Raw genomic sequence first — 26,283 nt, forward strand, 5'->3', positions numbered from 1 at the left:
TGTGATCACAGGTTATTTCTCCTCTCCTTCCTCTCCTCTGATGGGCATAAAATGATCTTATTGTTCTTTTTATCTGCATTTCTGTGTGTCAGGTTGACCATATTTGTATATGTCTACTGGTCATTTCATAGATATTTTCTCTTTTTTGAATGCCTGCTCTCACCCACATTAGGTTCTTTTTCTTATGAATCTGCAAAAGCTGAATAACATTAACACTTGGTCTTTCGCATATGTTAATAATGTTTTTTCCCAGACTTGTTTGTCTTTTAATTTTGCTCTTAAACTTGTCCTTTGACACGGAAAGATTTTTTAATTTTTAGGTAGTCAATTCTTCATGGATTCTGGCTTATGCCACCCAAAGTTATAAAATAGGTGTCTTAAATTTTCTTTTAAAATATTTACTGTTAAAAAGATCAAAAACCTTAACCCATCCATCTTAAATTCATTTTTGTGTGTATTATGTGAGGTTCGGGTCTTGGTTTATTTCTTCTGATATGTAAAGCCAATCACGACGATGCTGTCTGTAAACATCACACTAGCCTCCGGTGAGCCAGGATGCCATGCGGTCATGTATTAAATCCCATGGATCTGTTTCTAAACTCTCTTTTTAAAATTCCTGTGCCTATGCTACACTGTTTTGTTTACAATACTTTCATAGTAAAATTTAATAGTTTCTTATTTTTTCTAAAGATTTTGGGGCAACTTTAGCATATTGATTTTTACACAAAAACTTTGTCTATTAAAAAACTGCCTACTGAAATTCTGATTGAAATTACATCTTATGTGATTAAGTTTTCCCATCCAGAAATATCTGAGATTAAGCTCTTTCCATTTATTCAGATCTTGTCTAATGCCCTCTAATACTGTTTTATAATTGTCTTCATTTGGGTTATTAGTCCACAATTAGGACTATGCTGCTAATATGAATGAAATTTTGCCATGCAGGCAATAATAATCCTCCTTATTCACAGATTCCATATTTACAAACTCACCTACTCACTAAAATGTATTAGTAATCTCAAATCAATATGGCTGTGCTTTCTCCGTCATTCACAGACATATGCAAAGAGGCAAAAAATTTGAGTCTCCGGACGCTCAAGTTCCCAGCTGATGTTGAACAAAGCAGCACTTTGTAAACAAGTGTCCTTGTCATGGTATATTTAGTGCCATGCTTTTGTATTTTTGTGCTTTTTGTTGGTGATTTTGCTGTTTAAAATGGTACCTAAGCATAGTGCTGAAGTGTCATCCAATGTGCCAAGGTGCAAAAAGGCCGTGATGTGCCTTAAAGAGAAAATCTGTGTATTAGAAAAGCTTCATTCAGGCATGAGTTATAAGCATGAGTTGGTTGTGAGTTCAGTGTTAATGAGTCAATGGTATATATTAAACAAGGTTTCTCTAAACATAAACACACATAAAACAAGTGTATGCACCGATCAGTTGACAAAATGTTATGATCAGAGGCTCACAGGAACCTGACCATGTATTTCCCCTAGGAGTTCAGTATTAACTAATTCAGTGTTATGGCAGTTTTATAGAAAATAACAAGAACTGGCTGTATGTCTTTACTTGTTATCCTTATATCAGATTTTGATATTAAGATAAAGCCAGGTTCATTAAATTAATTAGCAAACTTTGCATCCTTTAATATGGTCTAGAATAGTTGAAATATATAAATTCTTTTCTTTAGGGCAATCTGTATTCAAGGCTGAATACTCACTCCCTCTTCTATTTTCCAGCCCAATTACATCCACCCATATTGTCAGAGGTTCTTCAATGATACGGAGATAATCCATTATGTGTTTGTATTAAATACCTTATTATTTTAGTTAAATAGTAAATTTCCAATAACATAGTGTTGCTTCAAATTTGAATATAAACCCCCTCCCATTATGAATTTCCTTCTGAGAAATTAAAATTTGAAGATTAAATCCTAAAGAGATCAAAATCCAAAATTCTTGTTACAGCCCAAAAGAAAATATCCAAAAGTTTTTGCCCTTGTGTGTTAAAAGTCCTGAGAAATAGAAGTTTAACATTCTTCTTCCTCCCTAATGTCTGATTTTGCTGTCACTAGACGGTCCTCAGCGCTTGGGTAGAGTGAGTGTTGGTCAGCAGCTGCAGACTGGGATGTCCTCTGGAAGGTGTGGTTCCCCTCGAACCACAGGTTGAACTAGCCTCTCATATACCCTAACTTTATTATTTATTTATTTATTTATTTATTTATTCAAAAACCCGTCTACATTTATTTCACAGCAATTTCAATGATCATTTGTGAAATCTATAAAATATCCTTTCTGCCTTTCCTTCTTTTTTTATGGAGGTAAAATTGGTATATAAGTTTCAGATGTACAAGATTATCATTCAACATCTATGTTCATTACAAAGTGATCATCCCCCAAAGTTTAGTTACTATCCATCACCATACACTTGACCCTCTTCATCCATTTCAACCACCCCCAGCTCCCTTCCCCTCTGGTAACCACCAATCTGTTCTCTGTGTCTATGAGTTCATTTCCATATCTCGAGTGTTGTAAATAACACTGCTGAGAACATTGAGGTGCATCTATCTTTTCAAATTAGTGTTCTTGTATTCTTCAGATGAATACCCAGAAGGGGAATAGCTGAATTGTGTGGTAGTTCTATTCTTAACTTCTTGAGGAATCTCCATATTGTTTTCCAAAGTGGCTGCACCAATTTACATTCCCACCAACAGTGTATGAGGGTACAATTTTCTTCACACCCTGCCTTTAAAAAGCCCAACGTGTTCCAAGAAAGGTAAGAATATCACAACGTTGGCTTTATTTTCTTTAATTAATTTTTATTGGAGTATAATTGCTTTACATTGTTAGTTCCTGCTGTGCAGCAAAGTGAATCAGTTATGCATATACATATATGCACTCTTTTTTAGATTTCCTTCCCATTTAGATCACCACAGAGCACTGAGTAGAGTTCCCTGTGCTATACAGTAGTTTCTCATTAGTTATCTATTTTGTACATAGTATCAATAGTGTATATGTGTCAATCCCAATCTCCCACTTCATTCCAACACCCTCCCACTTCCCCCTTTGGCAACCATAACTTTGTTCTTTACATCTGTACCTATATTTCTGTTTTGCAAATAAGTTCATCTACACCATTTTTCTAGATTCCATATATAAGCAATATTATACAGTATTTGTATTTCTCTGTCTTATTTCACTCTGTATGACAATCTCTAGGTCCATCCACATCTCTGCAAATGGCACTATTTCGTTCCTTCTCATGGCTGAGTAATATTCCGTCGTATATATGTACCACATCTTCTTTATCCATTCCTCTGCTGATGGACACGTAGGTTGCTTCCATATCCTGGCTATTGTAAATAGTACTACAGTGAACACTGGGATGCATGCATCCTTTCAGATTCTGGTTTTCTCTAGGTATGTGCCCAACAGTGGAATTGCTGGGTCATATGGTAGCTCTATTTTTGGTTTTTGAAGGAACCTCCATACTGTTCTCCACAGTGGCTGTATCAATTTACACTCCCACCAACAGTGTAGGAGGGTTCCTTTTCCTTCATGCCCTCTCCAGCATTTATTGTTTGTAGATTTTTTGATGATGGCCATTCTGGTGTGAGGTTATACCTCATTTTAGTTTTGATTTACATTTCTCTAATAATTAGTGATGTTGAGCAGCTTTTCATGTGTTTATTGGACATCTGTATGTCTTCTTTGGAGAAATCTCTATCTAGGTCTTCCAGCCATTTTTGGATTGGGTTGTTTGGTTTTTTGATATTGAGCTGCATGAGCTATTTGTATATTTTGGAAATTAGTCCCTTGTCAGTTGCTCATTTGCAAATATTTTCTCCCATTCTGAGGGTTGTCTTTTCGTCTTGTTTATGATTTCTTTTGCTATGCAAAAGTTATGTCCCATTTGTTTATTTTGTTTTTATTTTCATCACTCTAGGAGGTGGGTCATAAAAGATCTTGCTGTGATTTATGTCAGTGTTCTGCCTATATTTTCTTTTAAGAGTTTTATAGTATCCGGCCTTACATTTAGGTCTTTAATCCATTTTGAGTTTATTTCTGTGTATGGTGTTAGGGAATGTTCTAATTTCATTCTTTTACATGTAGCTGTCCAGTTTTCCCAGCACCACTTATTGAAGAGGCTGTCTTTTCTCCATTGTATGTTCTTGCCTCTGTTGTCATAGATTAGGTGACCATATGTGCATGGGTTTATCTCTGGGCTTTCTATCCTGTTCCATTGATCTATATTTCTGTTTTTTTGCCAGTACCATACTTTCTTGATTACTGTAGCTTTGAAGTATAGTCTGAAGTCAGGGAGCTGATTCCTCCAGCTCCATTTTTTTTTTCTCAAGATTGCTTTTGTGGGACTTCCCTGGCAGTCCAGTGATTAAGACTGTACGCTTCCACTGCAGGGGGCATGGGTTCAATCCCTGGTTGGGAAACTAAGATCCTACATGGAATGCGGTGTGGCCTAAACATAAAATCAAAAAAAGATTTAAGAAAAAATCTAGAAAAAAAAATATTGCTTTTGCTATTCAGGGTCTTTTGTATTTCCACACAAAATGTAAAATTTTTTGTTCTAGTTCTATGAAAAATGCCATTGGTAATTTGGTAGGGATTGCACTGAATCTAGATTGCTTTGGGTAGTAGAGTCATTTTCAGAGTACTGATTCTTCCAATCCAAGAACATGGTATATCTCTCCATCTGTTTGTGTCATCTTTGATTTCTTTCATCAGTATCTTATAGTTTTCTGAGTATAGGTCTTTTGCCTCCTTAGGTAGGTTTATTCCTAGGTAATTTATTCTTTCTGATGCAATGGTAAATGGGCTTGTTTCCTTAATCTCTCTTTCTGATCTTTTGTTGTTAATGTATAGAAATGCAAGAGATTTCTGTGTATTAATTTTGTATCCTGCAACTTTACCAGATTTATTGATGAGCTCTAGTAATTTTCTGGTAGCATCTTTAGGATGTTCTATGTATAGTATCATGTCATCTGCAAACAGTGACAGTTTTACTTCTTCTTTTGCAATTTGGATTCCTTTTATTTCTTTTTCTTCTCTGATAGCTGTGGCTAGGACTTCCAATACTATGTTGAATAATAGTGGTGAGAGTGGACATCCTTGTCTTCTTCCTGATCTTAGAGGAAATTCAGTTTTTCACCATTGAGAATGATGTTTGCTGTGGGTTTGTCATATATGGCCTTTATTATGTTGAGTTAGAGTCCCTCTAAGTTCACTTTCTAGAGTGGTTTTATCATAAATGGGTGTTGAAATTCATCAAAAGCTTTTTCTGCATCTACTGAGATGATCACATGGTTTCTATTCTTCAGTTTGTTAATGGTGTATCTCATTGATTGATTTGCGTATAATGAAGAATCCTTGCATCCCTGGGATAAAGCTCCCTTGATCATGGTGTATGGTCCTTTTAATATGCTGTTGGATTTGGTTTGCTAGTATTTTGTTTAGGATTTTGGCATCTATGTTCATCAGTGATATCGGCCTTGCAATTTTTTTTTGTGATATCTTTGTCTGGTTTTGGCATCAGGGTGATGGTAGCCTTGAAAATGAGCATGGTAATGTTCCTTCCTCTGCAATTTTTTTGGAAGAGTGTCAGAAGGGTTAGCTCTTCTCTAAATGTTTGGTAGAATTCACCTGTGAAGCCATCTGATCCTAGACTTTTGTTTGTTGGAAGATTTTTAATCCCAGTTTCAAATTCATTACTTGTGATTGCTCTGTTCATATTTTCTATTTCTTCCTGGTTCAGACTTGGAAGGTTGTACCTTTCCAAGAATTTGTCCATTTGTTCTAGGTTGTGCATTTTATTGGTGTATAGTTGCTTCTAGTAATCTCTTATGATCCTTTCTATTTCTGTGGTGTATGTTATAACTTCTTTTTCATTTCTAATTTTATTGATTTGGCTCCTCTCTGTTTTTTTCTTAATGAATCTGGCTAAAAGTTCATCAATTTTGTTTATCTTCTCAAAGAACCAATTTTTACTTTCATTGATCTTTGCTATTGTTTTCTTCATCTCTATTTAATTTATTTCTGCTCTGATCTTTATGATTTCTTTCCTTCTACTAACTTTGGGTTTTTTTTTTTGTTGTTGTTGTTCTTTCTCTAGTTGCCTTAGGTGTAAGGATAGGTTGTTTATTTGAGATATTTCTTGTTTCTTGAGGTAGAATTGTATTGCTATAAACTTCTCCCTTAGAACTGCTTTTGCTGCATCCCATAGGTTTTGGATTGTTGTGTTTTTGTTGGCATTTGTCTCTAGGTATTTTTTGATTTCCTTTTTGATTTCTTCAGTGATCCATTGATTATTTAGTAACATATTGTTTATCCTCCATGTGTTTGTGTTTTTTACATTTTTTTTTCTGTAATTAATTTCTAATCTCATAGTGTTGTGGTCAGAAAAGATGCTTGATGTGTTTTCAGTTTTCTTAAATTTACTGAGTCTTGATTTGTGACCCAAGATGTGATCTATCCTGGAGAACGTTCTGTGTGCACTTGAGAAGAAAGTGTATTCTGCTGCTTTCAGATGGAATGTCCTATAAATAACAGTTAAGTCTATCTGGTCTAATGTGTCATTTAAGGCTTGTGTTTCCTTATTTATTTTCTGTCTAGATGATCTATCCATTGGTCTAAGTGGGGTGTTAAAGTTCCCCACTATTATTGTGTTACTGTCAATTTCCCCTTTTATGGCTGTTAGCATTTGCCTTATATATTGAGGTGCAACTATGCTGGGTGCTTATATATTTACAGTTGTTATGTCTTCTTGGATTGATCCTTTGGTCATTATGTAGTATCTTTCCTTGTCTCTTATAACAGTCTTTATTTTAAAGTCTATTTTATCTGATATGAGTATTGCTACTCCAGCTTTCTTTTGATTTCCATTTGCATGGAATATCTTTTTCCATCCCCCACTTCCAGTCTGTATGTGTCCCTAGGTCTGAAGTGGGTCTCTTGTAGACAGCATATATATGGGTCTTGGTTTTTTTTATCCATTCAGCCAGTTTGTGTCTTTTGGTTGGAGCATTTAATCCATTTACATTTAAGGTAATTATTGATATGTATGTTCCTATTACCATTTTCTTAATTGATTTGGGTTTGTTTTTGTATGTCTTCTTTTTCTCTTGTGTTTCCCACCTAGAGAAGTTCCTTTAGCATTTGTTGTAAAGCTGGTTTGGTGGTGCTGAATTCTCTTAGCTTTTGTTTGCCTGTAAAGCTTTTGATTTCTCCATTGAATCTGAATGATATCCTTGCTGGGTAGAGTCATCTTGGTTGTAGGTTTTTCCTTTTCATCACTTTAAATATATCCTGCCTTTCTCTTCTGGCCTGCAGAATTTCTGGTGAAAAATCAGCTGATAACCTTATGGGAATTCCCTGGTAGATTATTTATTGCTTTTCCCTGATGCTTTTAATATTTTTTCTTTTTATTTAGTTTTTGTTAGTTTGATTAATATGTGTCTTGGTGTGTTTCTCCTTGGGTTTATCCTGTATGGGACTCTCTGTGCTTCCTGGGTTTGACTGACTATTTCCTTTCCCATGTTAGGGAAGTTTTCGATTATAATCTCTTCACGTATTTTCTCAGACCCTTTCTCTTTCTGTCCTTCTTCTAGAACCCCTATAATTTGAATGTTGTTGCGTTTAATGTTGTCCCAGAAGTCTCTGATTCTGTCCTTATTTCTTTTCATTCTTTTTTCTTTATTCTGCTCCATGGCAGTAATTTCCACCATTCTATCTTCCAGCTCACTTATCCATTCTTCTGCCTCAGTTATTCTACCACTGATTCCTTCTAGTATATTTTTCATTTCCCTTATTGCGTTGTTCATCACCTTTTGCTTGTTCTGTAGTTCTTCTAGGTCTTTGTTAAATATTTTTGTATCTTCTCAATCCGTGCCTCTATTTTGTTTCCAAGATCTTGGATTTTGTTTACTATCATTACTCTGAATTCTTTCTTAGGTAGATTTCCTATTTCCTCTTCATTTATTTGGTCTTGTAGGTTTTTATCTTGCTCCTTCATCTGTAACATATTTCTCTGTCATCTCATTTTTGCTGATGGGTGGGGCTGTGTTCCTGTCTTGCTGGTTGTTTGGTCTGAGGCATCCAGCACTGGAGCTTGCAGGCAGTTGGGTGAAGTTGGGTCTTGGTGCTGCGATGGGGACCTCCAGGAGAGCTCAGGCTGAATAATATTCCCTGTGGCCGGGGATTCTCTGGCAATCCAGTGGCCTATATTCAGCACTCCCACCACAGGGGTCAGGCCCAACCCCTGGCCATGGAACCAAGACCCCGCAAGCCACATGGCGTGGCAAAAAAAAAAGAAAATACATAAACCCCAAGACAAATAACAAAAATAAAAACAAATAAAAACAAACAACAACAAAAGTAAAGCAAAAAACAAGAAAACAACCAACCAAACAGAAAATCCACAAAACCAAAACAAATAATAAAAACAAAACTAAGAAAAACAAAAGACAACAAAACAAAACAAAAAACTAAAGAAGCAAAGAGAACAGAAACACACAAAAATGACAAAAAAAGATAAAAACAAAACACAACAAAAAAACAAAAAATAAGAGCAAAGAACAAAACAAAAAGTAGCAAAAAAGAAAAACAGAAAACAAACAAAACAAACAAAAAAGAACAAAACAAAAAATAAAAATAGAAAAATAAAAATATATTAAAGAATAAAAATAAAACAACAATAACAAAACACAACACAACAACAACAAAAGAAAAAGAAGAAAAAAATTTCCTGGGGCCTCTGCAATCAGTGTCCATGATTCCACAGTGAGCTACAGCCAACCACTGCCTCCCCAGGACGCCCTCCAAGGCCTTTTCTTTTTCCCAAGCGCTAGGTAAGTCTCTGGATCCTCTGTGTCAGCCCCACTTCTGTCTGTGTTTCTTCCACCAGTTTCTGCTCCTGAAGCTGCCCCAGAGCACATGTGCCATTGCAGGCCAGCAGGGGTGCAGGCATCAATGGAGGTGGCCGCTGGGGCCCGCATAGCCAGAGGAGGCTTTGTTGGGGCAGCACGCAGGCCCACTGGGGCCACAACATTGGCTTTAAAGCTGCCAAATTTAGGAAACAACCCAATTGCAGACCCTAAGTACAATTATCCCAGAGAAAATTATGTTCCCAGAACCTAGTGCTTGTTGCCAAAGCCCAAAGCAAAAACTTACTGGTGTCTGAAGAGGGAAAGAATGGAGAAAATTTTGATTCAATACACCAAGATACTATGGTTAGTCTATGTCAGTTGACCAGAGTTTACAACCTGGGAATTTAAACTCCATTGGAAAAAAAAAAAATTTCTAGCAAGAGGGTAAGTTTGGCACCATGCATTAACATACTTAGGGGAGAAAGCCACCTATATATACTGTATCCCCTTTCAAAAGTGGCATTTTAAGAAATGCTATGCTCTTACTAATGTTTTTGTAATGATGCAGTCCCGGGCACTAAGTCTTATTATGGAACCTTCATTCCTCATCCAACATATTCAATTGTCTTCATTTCTAATTTTCCCTTTGGGTAACTCAGTGTTGGGATGAGTGTGGCTCTGTCCAGGGTCATACTTGGCATTCTCATGTGAACAGGCATTTTCTTTCTTCCTTCCTTCTTTCCTTCCTTCCTTCCTCCCTCCCTTCCTTCCTTTCTTTCTTTCCTTTCTTTTCTTTCTTTCTTTCCTTTCTTTTCTTTCTTTCCTTTCTTTCTCTCTCTTTCTTTCTTTCTCTTTCTTTCTTTCCTTTCTCTTTCTTTCTTTCTCTTTCTTTCACTTTCTTTCTTTCCTTCTTTTTTCTTTCTTCTTCCTTTTCCCCAGGCTCCAGTATTTATTGTTCCAGGAAGTTAACTGCAAGGTAAGCTAAAAAGAATTTTGCTGGGAAGACTTGCACAACATTTACACAAACCCATTTCCTAGAATGTGCTCTGAGAAAAGAAGACTGCATGGGAGAATAAGTAAGAGAAACATTTCATTTGCCTCTCTGTGTAGGAGTGAACAGGCATTTTCAATGTTGTGCTACAGTGACTCTCTGCAGAAGCCTTTGAAACTTGCTTCTAGGGGTGGTTTCTCTTTCATTCCCCATGTCTGCTTCAGCTGGAAGATCAAAGCTGGTTGTGATAACTGTGTTTGGACTCCTAGAACCCTAGTGAAAATCATTCTTCTACTCTAGGCTGCTCCTTAATACAATAAGCTGTGCAGTTTGGGTCCTGGGCATCTAAAGCTATGTTAAAAGCATGTATAATTGATGGATCTTGTATAGAGTAGCCAGATACAACAGTATTTTCAGCTAAATATGAATTTCTGATAAACAACAGATACATTTAAGCATATCCCAAATATTGTGTGGGATATACTTAAATACTAAATTTTTGTTTTTTATTTGAAATTCAGATTTAATTGGGCATCCTGTATTTACATTTGCTCAATCTGGCAACCCAGATCTTGAGCTAACTGGACACCACGTGGTGGGGATGACTCTTCAACCCAAGGACAGGCACTTAAGCCAAAGGTTGTCCCTTCCACACTTTCTTCCTTGGCACTGAATGGAAGATGCCTTTTGGAGAAAACTGGTCTGCTTAGCTAGGTGCTGCTTAGCTAGGCCTGGCAGCCACATGAAGCTGGAATCTCACTAGTGCCCTGTGGCATAGGGGGAACCCACAGCACAATTTTTTACGACCCACCTCCTAGAGCAATGAAAATAAAAGCAAAAATAAGTGAATAGGATATAAGTTAACTTAAAAGCTTTTGCACAACAAAGGAAACCATAAACAAGATGAAAAGACAACCCTCAGAATGAGAGAAAATATTTGCAAACGAAGCAATGGACAAAGGATTAATCTCCAAAATACACAAACAGCTCATGCAGCTCAATACCCCCAAAAAACAAACAACCCAATCAAAAAATGGGCAGAAGACCTAAATAGACATTTCACCAAAGAAGACATACAGATGGCCAAGAGGCACATGAAAAGATGCTCAACATCACTAATCATTAGAGAAATGCAAATCAAAACTACAATGAGGTATCACCTCACACTGGTCAGAAGGGCCATCATCAAAAAAATCTACAAACAATAAATGCTGGAGAGGGTGCAGGGAAAATGCAACCCTCTTGCACTGTTGGTGGGAATGTAAGTTGATACAGCCACTGTGGAGAACAGTATGGAGATTCCTTAAAAATCTAAAAGTAGAACTACCATATGACCCTGCAATCCCACTACTGGGCATATACCCAGAGAAAACCATAGTTCAAAAAGACACATGCACCTCAATGTTCATTGCAGCACTATTTACAATAGCCAGGACATGGAAACAAATGTCCATCGACGATGAATGGATAAAGAAGATGTGGTACGTATATACAATGGAATATTACTCAGCCATAAAAAGAAATGAGATTGGGTCATTTGCAGAGATGTGGATGGACCTAGAGTCTGTCATACAGAGTGAAGAAAGTCAGAAAGAGAAAAACAAATATCGTATATTAACACATATATGTGGAATGTAGAAAAATGGTACAGATGAACCTATTTGCAGGGCAGGAATAAAAATACAGAGGTAGAGAACGGACGTGTGGACACGGGTGGAAGGGGAGGGTGGGATGAACTGGGAGATTAGATTTGACATAAATACATTACCATGTGTAAAATAGAGAGCTAGTATATGCTGTATAGTGCAGGGAGCTCAGCTTGGTGCTCTGTGACAACCTAGATGGGTGGGATGGGGGGGGAGGGAGGTCCAACAAGGAGGGGCTATATGTGTACATCTGGCTGATTCACTTCACTGTACAGCAGAAACTAGCAGAACACTGTAAAGCAACTCGACCCCAATAAAAACAAATAAATAATACGAAAAGAGAAAAACCCCTTCCCGTCACAGAAGCCTCCACACCATTGTCTGGCTCAGGCTCACCAGCCCACACAGCAGCTGAACTAGGGAATCTCAGCCCTGACTGATGCTGTACAACTGCTCATCTGCATAAAAGGCATCCCTTGTGTGTGGATAAAACCACTCTAAGTGCAGTAACCTGCAACAGGGTGATGCCACTTGACAGGCTCTTGAAAAACTTGAGTGTTAAACATCTCACTCAGTCTGTATACTAACCTTGACCTAATAGGACTTCCAGAGTCAGAACAGAAAGGTAGGAAAGGAAGAAGTATGAATTCACTCTAGAAGAAATAGAAGTTCAAGTTCCATACATATATGTAAGAAATGCTCAATTTCATTAAAACATTTTTTTTAAACTAAAGGAAGGAGATACAGTTTGAGGCCTATATATCTGGCAAAAATGAAAAGATTTATAGCACTTGATGTCATCAAGGGTGTGAGAAAATGGCTATTATCATATGGTCTTGGTGAGGGTAAATTTGTATGGCCTTGTGGGATGGTAAAAATTGCATAAAAGTAGTACTTTATAATAAAAGAAAATTAGAAGAGCCCAAATGTCAATGACTAGGGAGTAACGATAATGGCACAGTCTTAGGGTAAGTGGGATGAAGCGATGCTTATGTGATGACAAGGAAATGCCTGGGATACGTGTGTATTCCCATTTCATCGCTTAGTTTATCTGGATTTATAGACAGCTAGATAGGTTGATAGATAATATATGTTCCACTTGGCTGCTAAGTTACTTAGAGTACTGAGGAAAAGTAAAAGCAGTCTTTCCCAAATTTCAACCAAATGTAAGTCCCAATCAGCTCGAACCCTGCAAGTCACTTTCTTAATGATAAAATAGGACAATTTGGGGGGTCATGGGCCACCCATCTGTCTACTCTTGGTCTTCCTTGAATAGGGGACAATTCACTGCGAGTCTGAGCTCTTTCCCACAGGAGCTGAGGTAACCAGGTTTTGTGGGGCCTGAATGTATACAATTTGAGGGTCTCCTCATTCAAAACTTAAAATACCTTACTTGTGCAAGTGTTCAAAATCTTATGACCATGTGAACCCACTGCCCTGGCACCTCCCAGGACCTAGGCAGAGACAGAGGCCTGAGAGGCCCAGAGTTCAAGGCTGTGGCTGGAGCTCAGTCAAAGGGAGCCCAGCCTGGGAGCATCCTCCAGGTGCGCAGTCAGGAGGCCAGCACTCAGCTGCGACGCCCCTCCGTGGGGAAAGGGAGAGCCTGATCCCCACCCCAAGCCAGGTCAGGGTGGCTCTGTGGAGAACGCTCGAAGAGACTCTGGGGGTGTCTGCTTCCCAGCCGGAAGAGTCTGAAGGCAGGAGGCGTCTGCAGCAGACTGCGCGGCACGCGGACGGCGGAGGCTGCAGTGGGCAGTAGTCCGCACTCTCACTGCCTGGGGAGTTCGGGTTCCCCGGGGTGCTTGGCGGGCAACTGAGCATGTGCCATCTTGAAAGGCCCACAGCCAGGGGGCTTTCAGGCTGGACGAGGAGACCTTGAGAAAGAGGCAGGGTACTGTGCCGGGCAAGCAGGAAACAGGACGAAGATGGAAGGGGCTAGCGAGAGAGCGCCAGGACATCATACAGGCCAGAGGCCCCTACTGGGCATCTCTGAGGAGTTTACAAAGATGCCCCAAAAGAGCCAGCGTTCGGAGGTCTGCCTGACAGAGGGCAACCCGCCACTGCAGAGAGACCTGTACACAGCACGTCTGGATGAAGGGGACTTTGCCCTTTTCCTCCACCCCTTCTCCTCCTTCCTTGTCCCACCTCCACTTAGGAGAACATGAGTGAGGGGAGGGGAAGTGCGAGGTCAGGGAGGAGCACTGATGAAGGCACCGCTGCACTGCAGATTCCGGAGCCGAGCTTCAGGGGCCCAAGAGCAAGAGGAGAGGCTCGCAGCTGGAGGCGAGGTTGAAGTTTTTATGTTCTACTGGACTGGACTAACAGTATCTGGAAATGTGGCCGTTCTCACGGCCAAGAGTGAACTGTGAAAAGCATGGAGATGAGTCGTCATTGATGAGCAGAGTAAAGGGAGGTCACAGAGGGTTGGTTTAAAGGCAGCGGTGAGAAGAGAAACAGTGTTGTTTCCTGATGGTACCCTCGCTCTGTTCAGTCCACTAAGTCAGTCAGTTACACAGAATATAGTGCTCGTCCGATTAAAAAAAAAAATCTTTGTAAGACTGGTTATGATGGAGGACTTACCCACTTTATCCTAGTAACATTGCCCTAAGACATGGTGATTTGTAACAGAATTTGCAGCTCATAAACACGACACATGATCCCCTCAACTCACATTCATAGTCTTGACCACCATCAACAAAATATTTACAAAGTTCCCTTTCATTCATTCCCTTGATTCCTATCTTTCCATCTTTTCCTAAGAAAGGCAAGCAAAATTTGTAATCATAATTGACACTGATTTCTTTATGGTTTGCTTTCAGCTGAATGACATGGGTGAGACTGAGGATCTCTAGGGCAACAGAAACGTGTGATTGCAGACTTTGGTGCTGGCCAAAACTTCAGGAGAACAGTCCCAAATTTTGTTACCAACATATATAATTTCCAAATATCTATAAACAACATTTAAAACTCAGGAATAGATTCTGCTTTCCTTTTAGCAGAGTTTACATAAACTTCCCCGTTTAGTAACAATATGGCTTGACTCTCTTAAAATTTTCTTACATTTTGCTTTTCATATCACTGTGAAATGATTTCAACATCCACCCAAGTAGATGCCATTTTCTAAAGCTGATGTATTTGTCCCCCTTCAGTGCCACCCCCAAAACATCTAAAGGCATCACTGTTCCCCGCCAAGACACTTTCATCCAGCAAATAATTGTTTGCATAATTTTTAAGAGCCAGTCTGGACATTAGAGATGTAATAGCAACAAGGCAAAGTTCTTGCTTTTATGGAACTTCCATTATAGTGGGCAGTTAATCACGATAAATTGAGAGATATAGTAGTCAGTACTCTACAGAGAAACAGAACCAATATGATAGATAAATAGGTAGATAAATAATTAGGAATTGGCTTATGGAATTATGGAGGCTAGCAAGTCCAAAATTTGCAGAGCCGATGTCCCAGTTTGAGTCTGAAGACCAGTAGGATGCTGTGGAATCAGGAAGAGCTTATGTTCCAGTTTGGAGGTCATCAGGCAGGAGAATTCTCTCTTATGTAAAGAAGGATCAACTTTATTAGGGTCTTCAACTGATTGAATGAGGCCCACCCATGTTATAAAGAGCAATCTGCTTTATTTAATCTACCAATTTAAATGTTAGTCTCATCCAAAAATTCCCCCACAGAAACACCCAGAATAATGTGCAACCAAATATCTGAGCACCTCATGACCCAGTCAAATTGACACATAAAATTAACCATCACAAGAGATAAAAAATAAGTTGAAAAATAAAATGTTTCATGACTCTTAGGCTACAGAGAAATTAAAGCTGTGACCTTCTCACATGGTGATATGAGAAAAAGTGACCAGGGAAGGGAAGAGATTAAAATAGTTATGTGTTTAACTTACAGTACTGTCACAGACTTTAAATACATTAGCATTCAAATGCCATCCTGTGGCTGATGATTCACGTTAGGTTTTATTTGTTTCGTGTCATTCACCTCACATCTGTTAAAATCTATTGGACTGTCTGTCAGAGTCAATGGAGTTGCTGTCTTAAGCCCCCAGGGTTTTTGCTCATATTTCACGTGTATTATTAGTAGTAATTCCATGCTCGATGGGTTCAGGGTACAGCCATGCCAGCTTTACTCCAGGATCAAATGCCTTCTTTGGTTATAATGGATTTAATTCAAGCACACTATAAAATAAAATATTCATGGTCAGTGTACATAAGGATGCCATAACAGAAATATTTACACACTTAAACTGACATACAGAATCACTTGACAACCCTTATGTTTAGTGCAGCAATAACATCATTACATAGAATAAACAGGACTGAATCATTTCCCAAATTCTGGGCCTCCATAAATAGCAGTCTGCATTCTTGGCCCAGTGTATAATCTTTGCTTTGTAACTTTATGCAGTCTAATAAAAGACTTATCATAAAAATGGTCTTGGGCATGGCTCATAACCCATGATTTGTCTTTAAGACACATTATCATTATTGTGTAGGCCAAATCTTTAAATTCTTTTCACACACAACTACCCCCCACCACCTGCATTGTTCAGAACGCCCACTAAAGTCAAGAGAATTAACTGCTAGCTTTCTCTTTAATATATAAATGTATCAAATCAACACTTTGTACACCTTACACTATACTATATGTCAATTAAATCTCAAAAATAAATTTTTAAAATTCTATAAATTTAAAATTTTATTAAATAATGAAATCACACTAAAGATTATTTATAAAATAAGTAAAAAGTAGAAGTCCAACAATTTAAATGCCTATGTATATTAGTTTCCTGTTGCTCTGTAGCACATTACCACAAGAAACATCCTTTTATTAGCTCACAGTTCTGTATGGAAGTCCAGCATGGTGGGACAGGGTTCTCTGCTGAGGGTATCACAGGATGAAGTCAGGGTCATGGCTGGGCTGAATTCTCATTGGCGGCTCTGGGGAAGAATCAGCTTCCAAGCTCATCCTTGTTGGCAGAATTGAGTTCCTTGCAGCTGTAGGATTTAAGTCCTCACTTCTTTAACGTGTGGCCCCTCTATCTTCAGGACAACAGTGGCATGTCAGTCAAATCCTTATGCTTTGAATCTCTGACTTCCTGCTCTGCAACTAGCTGGAGAAAATGCTTTGCTTTTAAAGAGTTTAAGTGATCAGGTTTGACCACCCAGACAACCTCCCTTTTGATGAAGTCAAAATCAACTGATTAGCAACCTTAATTATGTCTGTAAAATCCCTTCTGCAATATTAAGTGACATAATCACAGGTGTAACACTAGGGACAGAGATCACTGGGGCCATCTTAGAGTCATTCTTACCACACCTTGTAGCCAGCACCCAGGTAAAAAGATGGAAACATTGTCAATCCTCTGTGAGTGCCTCCCTGATGTTACCCCTTCCTACAATCCTGAATTCTGGATCTAGCCTCCCCTTGCTTTTCTTTCCCCCTCATCACATTTGCATGGGACATGAAGCGGTACCATTCCATAATAAGTATATAACTTCAAACTAGGTCTAGATGAAATAACATGAAACTAACCTTTTGAGTTTTGCATCTATATGGATGCAAGCAGGTGTAGTTCATAAATGTCTGTTACTGATTATAAGAATAGACCACAATTATTTTTAATCTATCTTTTGCAGGTAAACATTTGTTTCTGGATGAACTGTCACCAATAGTTTTTTTTTAAAAAAAAAAACAGGTGTAGCATCTATGACATTTTTATACATCCCTCCTGGTTCACATGTGTCAGATTTTCTCAAGGGTAGAAACCTAAGAGTGTAGTTACAGGGTCAATGAAAATGCACATCTGTAGCTTTACTGAATGATGCAAAAATCTTTCCTGCAAGATTTAGTTTTAATCTCTAGCTTAATCCATAGTGGTCAGAAAACATGGTCTATAGGATATTAATTCTTAGATTTTTGTATGTGTGTTGACTTTATAGATTAGAACACAGTCAGTATTCATAAGTGTTTTTCATGTTCTACATGTGTCCATTGGATAAAGATTGTTTACTGTGCTGTTCAGATGTTCTGTGTCCTTACTAATTTTGTTATTGCTCTATCTAGCCTCAGAATCAAAGTTCCTTGAAGGTAAGGATTCTTGCCTATTTTATTCGCTGTTGTATTCTCAGTGTTGGTACATAGTAGGTGCTCAATAAATATTTGCTGAAGGAATAAAGAAATTTATTGTGAAATATTGAGAAATGAGTGCCCTAATCTCTATCATGTTGGGTTGTTAATTTTTATTAGTACTTCTCAATATATGCTTCACATATTTTGAGGCTATGGTATTAAGTGCATAGAAGCATATAGAGTGTTCTATTTTCCTAGTTAACTGAACCTTTAATCATTATGCAGGAACCCTCTTTATTACTAGTAATGAATTTTGCCTTAAAATATTTTGTATCTGGTATGAATTAGCAACACCACCTTTATTTTAGTGCATATATCTTTTTCTATCTTGAACTTCTAATTTTTCTGAGTTCCTATGCTTTAGGTGTATCTTTTTATTTTTTAAATTTTTATTTATTTTAAAATTTTTAAACTTTTTGGCTGCACCGTGGGCATGTGGGATCCTAGTTCCCCGACCAGGGATCGAACCCGTGCCCCCCACATTGGAAACATGGAGTCCTAACCACTGGACCACCAGGGAATTCCCAGGTGTATCTTTTTAAAATTGAATACAGCTGAATTTTTTAAAAGTCTAATCTGTTAATCTTTGCCTTTTACCTAGAGAGTATATTGTATCTTTATATAATATTAATATGTAGCATTTACAGTTATTCCTCCTGTGTTATTTTATACATTCTCTTCTCCAGACTTTTCAAAGATTTTCCACCTCCATTCTTGTCTTTTTGAATGAAACAAGTTTTTCTCTCCACTCGGTTAGTGTTTTTTTTATCAATGTTTATCTTTACACGTTTCTCTAGATATTTTAATAAACATATTTAACAACTCAGTGCTAGTCAATATCTTTCCCCTTTTCCTGAGTAATGTAAGAACCCTGGAACATTACTTTGATCATTTTTTTCTCCCAATTTTGATACTACTTTATATTTACAGCTCAAATTAGACATTATTATTAATGTTTACACTGACTAATATTTGTTTTTTACCAATTTTTTTCTTTATATTTATTCTTATATTTCAGACCATCCACCTTGGATCATTTTCCTTTTCCCTGAAAAACATCTATTAGAATTTGTTATAGTGGGGGCCCCTCTATTATTATCCAACAATCTTATGTCAGTTTGACTGAAAATGCTTTATTGACCCTTATTCTTGAAAGATAATTTTTGTAGGTACACAACTCTGGTTGACAGTTTCTTTTTCTTATCACATTAAATATATTTTACCACTGTCTCTGGCTTTCCATGTAGCTATTAAGAAGTAGGAAGTCAACTGACAGTTAAGTTGCATTCACTGGTGGTTAATATGTTACTTCTCTCTGCCTACAGTTACCAAGACAGTGGTACTGGAATAAAGATAGACAAATCACTAGAACAGATTAAAGAGTCCAGAAATAAATCCACATAAATACAGACAACCAATTTTCAATAAAGATGCAGACACAATTTAGTGGTAAAGGATGATCTTTTCAACAAATTGTGCCAGAACAATTGGATACCCACGTGCTAAAAAAAAACAACAACAACAAAAAACATTTTCACCCATACCTTGCACAGTATACAAAAATTAACTCAAAATGGACCAGAGATCTAAATGGAAAGCCTGAAGTTACAAAACTTTTAGAAAAACTATAGGAGGAAATGTATGTGGCCTCAGGTTAGGCAAAGATTTTTTAAATATGATACCAAAAGTACAGTCTGCATAAGTACAAATTGATAAATGGGGCTTCAGCAAAATTGAAAACTTCTGCTCTTCAAAATACACTCTTAGCATAAAAACACATGCTACAGATTGGGAGAAAATATTTACAGATTATATATCTGATAAAAGACTTGTACCTAGAATATATAAAGAACTATCAAAACTCAATAATAAAAAAAAAAACCTTGACTAAAAAAATGACATAAGACTTCAACAGACACTTCAACGAAGAAGATGGCAAATAGATACATGAAAAGATGCTCATAACTAACCCTCATTAGTTATTAGGGAAGTGCCAATTAAAACTACAATATACCATTACCTACTAAAATGGTTAAAATTAAAAAGATGAATGGGTAAAGAAATTATGCTAGATCCATGCAATGGAATACCATCTGCCAATAAAAAGGAATGGCCTATTGATATATGCAACATCATGAATGAAAGAAGCCAAAAGTACATGGCATGATTACATGTATATAAAACTCTAGAAAATAGAAACAAATGTATTGGGACAGGAAGCAGATCCATGGTTGCTGAGGGTGATGGGGAGAATCAGAAGGGAAGGGTTACAGTGGAGCAGGAGAAAACTTTTGGGGAGTACGGCTGTGTCGGTTAGCTTGATTGTGGTTATGGTTTCATGGGTGTATAAATATATCAAAACTGATCAAATTGTTTACTTTATACACATCCAGTTAATTGTATAACAATTATACCTGAGTAAGCCATTCAAAAAACAATAGAAAGCAATTTACTCTGAATTTTATGAATTAAAAAATCAGGCTAAATGTAGCCGTTTTTCCCACTGAACACTACTAAATTATAATTCATATCGCTGTATGTTGTCATAGTTATTTTTACTGTTGTAAGATATTATTTTCCTTCTTTCTACTTTCTTTGGTTTATTTTGCCTGACTCATTAATTTTCAGCATTTATTTTTTTAAAATTTATGCATTGATGGCTATAATTTTCCTAAATATATGTTTTAGTGTAATATAACTAGTATACCACATATTTTAATATGATTTCTGTTATTTGCAGAACATGTTCTAATTTACATTAAGACTTCTTCTTTGACCCATGGGTTATTATTTTTATTACATAAAAATTATCCAAAGTATACTTTTTAAATGACAAACACATAAGGATTTTCTAATAACCTTTGGGTTTCCAGCTTAATTCATGGTGTTCAGAGAACCACAATATGTGGGTCATTTTTCAAATGTTCATGTGATTGAAAAGAATGTCATTCTTCTTTTTTTTTTTTTTGGAGTATAGTTATGTTGTGTTAGTTTCAGGTGTACAGCAAAGTGAATTAGTTATACATATACACGTATCCACTCTTTTTAAGATTATTTTCCCATATAGATCATTATAGAAAACTGAGTAGAGTTCCCTGTGCTATGCAGTAGGTTTTTATTAGTTATCTATTTTATATATATTAGCGTGTATATGTCAATTATTTTCTAATTTTGTTCACAATTTTATATTTAAGCCATGAGCTTTTTAGAAGTATAGATTGTTTAAATTTCCAAATAATGAAAAATTCCAGGTCTTGTTTTAGAATTCCTCAAATGTTTCCTTCTTAATCAGTGCACCAGTCACTGTTTTTAGGGCCGGCATAATACCTATTCTTTGAAATTTGCTGAAATTTGCTTTACAGCTTAGAGAATAATGAATTTTTATAACATTATATGTATCTATCAAATCAAGCTTAATTGTGTCATTCAAATCTATATTTTCTTCTTACATCAACAAGAGATGTTTGGTAAATTCTTTACCATGACATTGGATTTGCCAATATCTTCTTGTAGTTTTATAAATTTTTGAATATTCAAATTAATTTATTAGGTGTATACATGTGTAGAATTTTTATATCTTCTTATGAACTGAACATTTACTATTGTATAGTAAACCTCTATATCCCTAATGACGCTTTTTGTTTTAAAGTTTTTTATATTTTTTATATTAATACAGTCACACCAGCTTTCTTTTAATTAGCATTTACCTAACATACATTTTCCATCCTTTTACTTTCCAACTCTCTATAGCTTTATGTAGGTCTGTCTTACAAATCAGCATATGGCTGGATTTTTAAAAATCTACTATATCACTCTCTCTTTTTTCATTAGCAAGTTTAGTTCATTTATATTAACTGTGATTATCATCTTACTTTTTTACATTCAATTTCCCTCCTTTTGCTATATTCTTTTTCCTTACTGTTTTTTTTTAAATTTGATATCTGTATCTCTCTCTGTATTAGTTTTGTGGGGCTGCCATAATAAAGTACCACAAACTGGATGGCTTAAAACAACAGAAAAATACTGTTTTACAGTTCTAGAGGCTAGAAGTCTGAAACCAAGGTGTTGGCAGGGCTCTGCTCCCTCTGGACGCTCTGAGGGAGAATCTTCCTTGCCTCTCACCTGCCTCTGGCAGTTCCTGTTTGTAGTTGCATCACTCCAATCTGTGTGTCATTTTCACATGGCCTTCCTCCCTGCATGTCTGTGTCTCTGCATCCAAATGTTTCCTTTTTTCTTTTTTTTTCTTGGCCATGCCACACAGCTTGCAGGATCTTAGTTCATCTGTGAAAGCACAGAGTCATAACTATCGGACCGCCAGGGAATTCCCCAAGTGTTTCCTTCTTAATAAGGGCACCAGTCACTGTTTTTAAGGCCCATCCTAATCTAGTATGACCCTCATCTTAACTTGAGTACACTTACAAAGACCCTATTTCCAAATAAGGCCACGTTCACAGGTACTGGGGGGTTAGGCCTTGAACTATCTTTCTGGAGACAAATTCAACCCACAACACCCTCCTTTCAAGATTAGAACTTTAAACACATTTTCATCTTCCTTTCTTTCCCTTTATACCCTATCATCTTGGTCTTGTGACATTTCTTAACATTTAGATCCTGGGCTGTTATGTACATAATTTCTCTCTTCATTTTGCTTATCTTTTTACTTGTATTCTGTTTTATTATATTGTGGGGTTTTTTACACAGTTATTTGATCATTCTAACTTTCCATATCTATTTGTAGCATTTCCTAGATTTGTTCCTCTTCATATTTGAAGACTTTCTTGAAAACCGTTTGTGGATCTTTGTGTAGTGACCCTTTTGAAGCCTTGTATGTTTGAGATTGTTTCATTGAGCTCTGACATACACATGGAAATTTCAAAGGATATAAAATTCTAGACTAAAAGTTTTGTGCTTCAACCCATTGAAACATTACTGTCTTCCTGCATCTGTTTCTAATGGGAAGAAGAATAACATCATTTGTTTGAAGGTCACATGTTTTTCTTTTTTGAAATTTTAGGAGCCTTTGTAATCTGAAGTCTTTCTCATTTCTTCAATTCTGGGAAAAATTCTACATCGTTTCTTCACATATTTTCTTCATTATTATTTTTCTCTCCTTCTAGAATCAATTATAGTAGACGTTAGCACTCTGTCCTCCATATAGCTTAGCTTTTTTTCTATGTTTTTATTTCTTTTCTATTTTGTATTTCTTTGTCCTCTCCTGCTTTCTTCTTGGGAGAGTTTTTCAATCTGTTTAACTCATCAGCTGGTTCTTCTATTTTTTATGCCATTATGTTCTTATTTCAAATTATTTTCTTTTTCATACTTGATATTAATATTAGGTTCTTTTTATGTTTTTGTGCCTATATTGTCCATTTATATTTTTTCACATATGTATTAAGTCTATTTATTTATTTATTTTTTGGCTGCACTGCACAGCTTGTGGGATCTTAGTTCCCCGACTGGGGATTTAACCTGCGCCCTCTGCAGTGAAAGCACAGAGTCCTAACCACTGGATGCCAGGGAAGTCCCTTAAGTTTATCTAAATATCTTGGTCCATTTGGTTCTAATACTCCCAGGGATCTCTGGTTTGTTATTTTTATTTTGAGATAATTACACTCCACAAATCTATCATTATTTTAGCTAATGAAGTCATACTCCGCAGGGGTATCTAACAATGGATGATAGGAAAGGGCTCAAAAACCTGCAGGAGCCCACACCCTGGATCTAACATCCCGAGTGCAAGGAGTAGGCAGGGGTGAGCCTTAGAGTGGAGAGTTCCAGGAGTCATAAAACAAGTTAATCACCCACTTTTGTCACCAAGCAGCACCTCAGGTCAGGACTCATGCATGTTGATGCCCAGATCAACAGCCCAGACCAATTGAATCAGAACCCCTGGGGATCTTGAGGTGGGGAAAATAATCCACTTCTGACTTCTGGCACCAGAACGATCAAAGAATAAATGTGTGTTGTTTTACGCCACCAAGTTTGTGGTCATTTGCTCCAGCAGGAGACTAACACAGCTCAGCTTTCCCTCTTTACTTCAGCCACAAGAAGCACATATCAGTTATTGTAATTAAAAAATAATAAAAAGAAAAAGGGATTATTTCTGATTACTAAAATTATCTTTGTATCCTGTGAGATTTTTTAACATGTGTATGCATTACATGTTCAAAAATAAAATATTTACATTAAAAAATAAGCAGAAGGATGCAGATTTATGTTGTTATCCATGGACCACGCAGCAGTCTGACATGTACAGGAGGAATGTGGGTGTCATGGGCCAAACAGCCCAGGAACTTTGCCTCTGGCAACTTCATTTTTGTGTTTTATGTTATTGTTTGTTACATTTGTTTGGTTTCCTGGAACCGTGTTCCTGGTGGAAATACAGTGTCTCAGAGGTGTATACTGACCTACCAAGGAGACAGGGTTGTGATTTCAGTATGTTACCCTGCAGCAGTGTTAACCAGCCATATTACCAAGAACTTTAATAATGACAAAAAAAACCCCAAAACAACAACCTTAGTGAGTATCAGCTTTCTGTGTGATGAGGGTATTCACAGCTACTCTTCCCTTTACTAGTGTTGGTCCAAAGATGTGGAAATAACCCCAAGTAAATCTGACCCAGTTTCTTCTTTGTTCTATTTTTTATCTTGACAACCCAGCCCCTGAGGACTGGGACATCCCCAGTGCCTTAGACCCGGCCCTTACAGTGTTGCCCCCCCTTCCCAACCCCACCACCACTTCTAGAATGTCCTTTTTGTATTCCCAGAAACACTGTACTGCTTTCCCAGAAAAGGAAGAGACCGAGGACTCTCCATGCCTTCCTTCACTTGGTCCAAACTGTAATGTATGCAGCAAGAATTCCATGATGTTTGCACAAGGTAGTTGGCATTTTCCTAAATTCAAGACTTGTCTTCTTTTACTCCCCACCCCCCAATTTTGTTTCTTTAGTCTTTTTTTTTTTTTGAGAGTGGTTTTTGGGTCAAGAATGGGAATCAGTAATATGTAACCTTGCTCTTATGTGTTCATATTCCTTGGTTATCTAAATTTTCTAATTTTCCTAAAATGACTCTGTGTAGTTTAATTTAAAAATAAGTTTCACCTAAATTTATTTTTAAATGAATGTCATTAAATTTTATCCTAGTGTTTTCCAATCAATCAGTTAAATCTTGCAACAAATATTTGAGCTTATAAAATGTTCTGGGATGACATCAGCTAAGTTGCAATTGTCTGTTTAAGTTGAGCTTCTGTTGTTCCTTTTACTATGACAATTATATGAGCCAACCAGAATGTACCTCTGCTCAGGAGAATATAGGCAAAAATGATACATTAATAAGTTTTAATTTTACTCTGAGGCATTCTTTTTGAGTTTCAATCCAAAACTATTATAAACAGGATAAAAACATCAGCATTTAGATTAATAGCAGGATTTGTGTAAAACATTTCCTTAATTATAATCTACTTAAATTTGTGTGTGTGTGTGCTGTTTAAGCTATTTTTGTTGTTATTGGTTTCCAGAGAGAATCCCTTACTTGTGTTTCTTATATGACAATTTTGTGTTTCTGGGATGCAGAGTTGAAAAATATGGTGGCAGTTATTCTGAAACACTTGTCTTCTTATTTTGCTCTTTTAAATTTTGTACTCAAGCAATAATTCTCTTTTAGAAATATGTCTTCAAAAAAATTTAAATCTCAGTAAATCATGCAGAAGTAGAAGTTGACAAGACTGGAGGAAGTTCAGTGAATCTTGAAGGAAAAGTTTCAAAAGATAAAAGCAAGTAAATACTGCGAGGGTGTTTACTTCCTCTTGAAACTTAGAAAGACCTGAGCCATATAAGTGCTACATGAACCCAAGATGCTGGGTTTTTTCACTTTTCTGCTTTTTGAGAGACTGGAGACAAAGCCCACCTATAACCATAGCAAGAGCTCTCGGAGCCAAGGTGGAGCTTTATCATTTCAAAAAAGACCAATTTTGATTATAAGAGCCTACACACGACTCAGACCAAAAACCTTCATACTCTAGAGACTCAAAAACATCCTAGAACTAGTCCCATTTTGACCAAAATAATAATAACAACAACAGCAGCAGCAGCAGGAGAAATAAACCATAGTATCAAGGTATGATGCCAATAAGGTGATTCATGTCACATAAATGAAGAAAAGGAAGTAGAAAAAAGGAACTAGTCACTATGTGCAAAAACTGGGCCATCCTGGGAAGTTGAGACAGTCTTATTTGTAATAAAATGTTTAAGAGTTGGTACTATAGCAGTGTAATCTGTGGCTCTATTCCTCAGGAAGTATTTCAAAACTGAGATTATCTCTTAGATCCAGAGGTGGAGAGGAGAAACAGAGGAACAACAGCAATAACATCAAAAACCCAAAACCAAAAAACAATGATGGTATAAGTAGAAAACAAATCATAAAATGGTAGATATGCATACAACTATATTAATAATTGCACTTCATGTAAATATACCAAAATATTCTAACTAAAAAGGCAGAGATTGCCAGATATGATCTTTTTTAAAAAAACGAAACCCAGGTATATGCTGTCTACAAGAGACACACTTTAAATTTGAAGACACGCTAGACTGAAAGTAAAAGGATGGAAAGAAGTATTCCATGAA

General features: G+C 36.9%; 1 long non-coding RNA gene across 2 annotated transcripts in view; it reads left to right on the forward strand.

Annotated features, from left to right (window-relative positions):
• LOC309625914 overlaps positions 1-26,283 on the forward strand; it is a 62,684-nt gene that overhangs the window by 9,558 nt on the left and 26,843 nt on the right. For both annotated transcript variants that reach the window (XR_014242789.1, XR_014242790.1), the window contains exon 2: positions 24,427-24,538. This is a non-coding gene — a long non-coding RNA (uncharacterized lncRNA). The remainder of the gene's footprint in view (positions 1-24,426; positions 24,539-26,283) is intronic.

The sequence above is a fragment of the Balaenoptera borealis genome (genome assembly GCF_965194805.1).
Source record: "Balaenoptera borealis genome assembly, chromosome: 3".
Taxonomy (NCBI): domain Eukaryota; kingdom Metazoa; phylum Chordata; class Mammalia; order Artiodactyla; family Balaenopteridae; genus Balaenoptera; species Balaenoptera borealis.